At 39.5% G+C, this 6046-nt stretch overlaps 1 pseudogene; it reads right to left on the bottom strand.

The window, feature by feature from the left end:
• Positions 1-1814: 1814 nt before the first annotated feature.
• Positions 1815-2250, bottom strand: LOC127212677 (60S ribosomal protein L23-like; annotated as a pseudogene).
• Between the last annotated feature and the right edge of the window lie 3796 nt (positions 2251-6046).

Here is a 6046-nt window from a genome sequence, read left to right as displayed (position 1 = left end):
AGTTGATCCTGGATCTTGTTAACTAGGCAAATCCTCTACCAGTCACCTACGCCTCTGGCCTGGGAGCTGAGTTTTAAATGAATACAGACAACGGAGAAGTATGAGGGAAATTAAGTGAACACATATGGAAATATTTTCTCCCCAGCCTAAACTCAGAAAAATAACATAAAAGCTATAGTTAAAAATTTTAAGTAATAAAAATCACATTTTACGCCAGGGAAGGGTCTTGGCATTAGCTTAGTGGTGGTGTGTCAAGTTCTAAGACAAATCCCCAGCACTGAAGACAAAGAGATAGCAGGGAAGAGAAAGGTTGTTGAATCAAACAAAATCCAGAGGCAATAAAGGAGAGAGAGAGAGAGAGAGAGAGAGAGAGAGAGAGAGAGAGAGAGAGAGAGAGAGAGCAGGCACCGGGAGTGAGCTAGGACTACTGACGCAGTGAGCTCGGCACTGGAGGGACACAACCTAGAAAGCTACAGTACAAGGAACACGGCGGAATGGAGGACAAAGTGATGAGAATTCTGTCGTGAAAGATGAACTCACCATGAAGCAACCCCCAAACCTGTGAGATCTGCTCGCGCTTAGGTAGAGAAAATAAGACCCATGAGGCTGGAGGGATGGCTCAGAGGTTAAGAGCACTGACTGTGCTCTTCCAGAGGTCCTGAATTCAATTCCCAGCACCCACGTGGTGGCTCTCAACCATCTATAATGTGATCTGATGCCCTCTTCTGTCGTGGAGGCAGAGCACTGTATACATAATAAATAAATAAATCTTAAAAGAAAAGAAAAACCAAAACTGCTTAAACCTGTATTTAATAATGTTAACTATCCAAAACAATGAGTCTTATTGTGGCAATTTCATGTACATATATGTTTACTTTGCTCCTGTTTATCCATCCTTAGCCTCCTTCCTGCCACCTTCTTCTTCTTCTTCTTCTTCTTCTTCTTCTTCTTCTTCTTCTTCTTCTTCTTCTTTTTCTTCTTCTTCTTCCCTAATAAGCCCCCTTCTGGTTTCAGGAGGCCCTCCATCCCCTATAGATTTCCTGTTGAGACTGGAATATTTCTCCAATCATTCATAGGATAACAGAGATAACATAAGGAGATTCTCAAGTAAGCAAGGCACATAGGGATCACAACCAAGACTGTTCATGAAGGGAGGAGAGAGAACAAACGAACCACTTAGACGCAACAACAAAAAGGATCCAAGCAAAGGAATCAATAAGAACCCATTGGGGCTGGTGGGGTAGCTCAGCAGGTAAAGCAATCTACTGGGTAAACATACCTAGCACCAGCGTTAAAGTTAAAGCCCAGTGAAGTGGCATTGTCTATAACCACAGCCTGAGCTGGGAGGAGGCAGGCGAATCTCAGAGGCTCATTAGCAAGAAACGGCAAGGGTTGGATTTATTTGTGAAAGGCAGTGCCTCAGTAAAATAAGTAGAAGAAGACACCCAACTTAGGCTTCTGGAGTCTATGCCACGCACACACTCATGTGTGTGCACAGAGAAAGTTAAAAGAGAGAAAGAAAGAAAGAAAGAAAGAAAGAAAGAAAGAAAGAAAGAAAGTAAGAAAGGTACAAAGTGCAAAGCTCAAATGTTTTATTTGTTTTTTATTTTTTTATTTTTGGTTTTTCAAGACATGGTTTCTCTTGTAGTCCTGGCTGTCCTGGATTCGCTTTGTAGACCAGGCTGGCCTCGAACTCACAGAGATCCACCTGCCTCTGTCTCCCAAGTGCTGAGATTAAAGGCGTCATGTACCACCATGCTGGGTGGGTGAGTAAAGTGTTTTATTTTTAGCAAAGACTTTTGAAAGGATGTATTTTAAAGACACAGTGAAGAATCATACAGGCTGCTTGCGTTGGCTGCAATCCTGGGTCACAAGTCCACACGGTCCTTTGTGACGGGACCTGAGGCAGGAGAGTCATTCATCTCGCCTTTATTGTTTACTGTGACCCCTGCTTTATCTTCAAAATAAAGGAGCACCACATCTGTTCTTCGATATGACCTTCATTGTCAAATTACGGATGCTGGACAGACCTTTTTTTGAGCTCTGGTTTGCCTTTCTTAACTGTGGCCATTACCAAGTCACCTGCCAGCAGCAGGAAGTCTGTCCAGCTGTCCCTTGGTTGCCTTCACAGAGATGATAAACAGTTTTGGCTCCTGTGTTGCCAACACGGTCAATCACAGCTCGTACCAGAAGACACATGGAAGTCCAGAATTTTGCTCTGGAGGACTCAAAACATCCTCGCTTCGACATCTTGAGCCCCCAAAGTTTAAAAAAAAAAAAAGTCCAAACAACACTTACTACCTAAAAGAACTATTCCATTTCACTTTTGACACTGTAACCAAAACTGAATTTGAGAAGTTATAAGTTTTTGGAATCACGAAGGAAAGTAACCACAGTAGAAAGTTCTTGTCTTATTGGCGATGGAGGGAAAATAAGTATCTACTAATTCTACATGATTTTGAAGGGGAAAAAAAAATGAAATCTAAAGGAATAAAGATAAGCACTGTTTGAAGAGAAACGGATTGCACGACTTTATAGCAACGGGGACAAAAATGAGACGTAAACTCTGCAATCCAAACATACATTCAAAGGAGATGCAACAGGAGGATAAGACGTAAGTGAATGTATGAATAAACTGGGGGAAAATGACTGATGTTAAAATATATAATAGTTGGAATCATACAATTAGCAAGAATGTCCAAATATTAGCAGGAGGACTCTGAATTCAGCAATAGGAATGATCAGGATGTTTAACACAATGGACTTGGAACAATCTCAGGTTAATGCGGTCTGACTGTATAGGGAAACCCTGAGTAATGCTGTGTGACCCATCATCAGTGGCCACAGTAGCAGAAAACTAACAATTAATGACAATGTATTGCTTGTGAAAAGGCCATATATTCTCATATTAGAACAAATACAAATGAGCTAATTTAATTTGCAAATCTAATGAAAATAACAGATGTTTAGAATTGGATGAAAATAAAAATTGTATGACACCAGTCAACCGGTTCTTGGAAAGAAATTTATGACCATAAGTGGCTTATTAGAAGTTTAAAACCATTTAAACGCTTAAAAATAAATTAGTCTTCTCATCCAGGAAGCTTAGGGTAAGAGGAATAAAGAAAATATTAGAATGGGGATTATCAACAGAAAACCAAAATTGAAACTAGAAAACTGCACAAATATCAAATAATAGAGTTGCTAAGTGAAACCAAGAGCTAACTTTTTGAAGTTCCACAAAAATAATTAAAACTCTGGGAAAACAATAACTGGAAGAAAAAGGAAGACACAAATGGATTTTGAAATGACAATAGGCCCAGAAACAAAACGGCATACACATGCTTTGAAAAAAAAAATCATAGAAATTTTATGAACCATTTTGTACTGAGGAATTTGAAACCTAAATAAGTAAAAAAAAACATTTTAAGAAAACTATACATTTGTCAAAATAATCTCAATATCATAGGCCAATAAACACAAAGGATATAGAGGCAGAAGCCATATGCTTTTGTAAGAAAAGACCAGGCCCAATTGTCTTCATGGGAACATTTGTTCTAGCAAGCCTTCAAGGAAAGACTAGCTCCCAGCTTAGGTATACTGTTCCCAACAATATAAGAATGTGCAGGCCATCCAACATGTTTTATAAAGTTACACAGTGATGTTAAAATTAGACAGACAATGCTCATTGTGAGATTGGCCTAGTATATATTTTTCTGACAGCCTTAATCTTGTCCATAGGTAAATGGTAGATTTGTGACTGGTCCAAACTTTACACTTTTTGCTACTTGATTTAACTAATTAGTGCTGCTTCAAATAAAATCTGAATAGAAAAATAAATGATTCTATAAACAGCTAGAAAAGGATCTTGTCCCTGGGAGACTTTATTTGGTTTTATACTTGGTTTCACTATAGGTGTCTCAAACTGATTTTTTTTTTTAAAAATATAGTAATTTAAATAGTGTAGACGTGCATTGCATTATGAGCATTTGTTTGGGAGAAAATTGAGTTAGGGAAAATTGTCTCTAAGTTCCCAAACCACCACATATCAAGATTCCTTTTCATCATTTTACATGTTACAGATACATTCTGCATGTGAGCTACAGAGAGCGATACACATGTTAGATATTATAGGTCTGGTCACTTTGTTGTGAAAAGCTTGAGAAAAGAGTTCTGTCTGGGACATTCTCCACCACTGAGTGGAGAGTGGGGCCTGACTTTCACACGAACTCTGGTGCCCCATTTTTGACCACGTCCCCTTGATGGGGAGGCCTGGTGGCACTCAGAGGAAGGATAGCAGCCTACCAGGAAGAGACTTGATACCCTACGAGCATATAAAAGGAGAGGAGGTCCCCCTCAGTCACAGTCATAGGGGAGGGGAATAGGGGAAAAGTGGGAGGGAGGGAGGAATGGAAGGATACAAGGGATGGGCTAGCAATTGAGATGTAATATGAATAAATTAATAAAATATTTTTTAAAAGCTATCAGGTCATCTGGGTTTCATAGTAAATAGTTTTGCCACCAAGTGATCTCACCCAGTCTTATATGATCACTTTGTAAATAAAATTTTAGTAGTAATGGGCTATTTAAAAAAAAGAGTTCTGCCTGTAATCCCAGGGAAATATGTGCTCTCTTCCTAGCTCCTCTTCCCTACTAGTACGTTCTGAGATCATCACAGGAAAGAGAGTCAATATTAACTTGAATCACTCTGCTGGCTGCTTAGGAGGTAGTGGGAGGTAAGGTGGCTGTGTCCGGGACACACACATTCTCAAGATCTCTGATATTTTTTTTCTTGCCACTTATTTATTGGCACTTACTTTCCTATAGAGGACTCAGTGATGCTACCTGTGACCAAGAAGTGTGTGTGTGTGTGTGTGTGTGTGTGTGTGTGTGTGTGTGTGTGTGTGTTTTCAAGAGCTTGTAGCACCAGTATTGAGTTCAAGACCTGGTTCTAATGTTTTCTACTTGAGTGATCTCAAGAAGGGTATTTAACTTCCCTACACAGCAAAGGCTTTCTTTGTGAGGTAATAGCAGTACAATTTTACAGCAGGGTCGTTAGAGAGAATAGATTATGTTATATTAATTGAAATGTTGATGTGACTTCTGCTGCATAGCACTGGCTATACATGTACATGAGTTCCCTTTCTCTCAAATAATTTATAGTTCCTCTTGGATGGAGCGCATCTGAGTAATAGATTGTCCTGTTGAGCACTCTGCTTTGCATAAAAAAAAATCAACTAAATTTTACAGTCATAAATAGGAGATATGTGCAAAGCGCTCAACCCTCATGGAATTGAGAATTTTAAGTGGAGCCACTCACATACATGTTCTTTCAAGTAGAAGCCAAGGAAGGTTCCATCTAACAGCCACCCCCACAGTAGGCTCTCGGGTTTGAACAACCAAGGGAATTATTTTATGTACGCACAGCCATTAACAAAGAAAGCAGCAAGGCTCAGCAGGTCTGGGTTGACAGAGAACATTCACTGTCACAATTTTACTTGTGTCCGTATCAAAGCCCAGGGAGTAGGTTGAGCGAAGTAGTATCATCCCCTACTTTTTTGCTTGAGGAAACGAAGACAGGGGGATGTCCAGTTGCTGTCTGAATGCCATAGTTAGAGCTTGGAACCAAGATTTGCTGATTTTAAGGGGGATTGTTTTCTTTTTTTTTACTTTTCTTTTAAAAAATGTCTTGTGCTTTGGGAGAGTGTGCAGACTCCATAGAATAAGATATGGGTGTTATTTAAGAGGAATTTAATTTGACAGTCTCCTATAAAAACTGAAAATATGCAAAATCTATGATCTGGCAACATGTCTTCTAAAGACCGTCTCCAAAGGTGTTCAAGGATAGAATAGCAACGACATTCACTTCAACACTGTTTGTAAATAGACACCTGGAAACAACTTATTGCACATCTGTAGGAGAATAAGAAGCATCCGCTTCTCTTCAGGGACTGATGGTTAAAATAGTAGGTTACTCTCGTAGATGTGCCACCGAATGAAACATTTTTAGAATGGCGCATATAGCAGGATAGCACCCATACAACAT

The sequence above is a fragment of the Acomys russatus genome, chromosome 31, assembly GCF_903995435.1.
Source record: "Acomys russatus chromosome 31, mAcoRus1.1, whole genome shotgun sequence".
NCBI classification, from domain to species: Eukaryota; Metazoa; Chordata; class Mammalia; order Rodentia; family Muridae; genus Acomys; species Acomys russatus.
The sequence above is the reverse complement of the archived record's forward strand: the minus strand, read 5'-3'. Positions and strand labels throughout refer to the sequence as shown.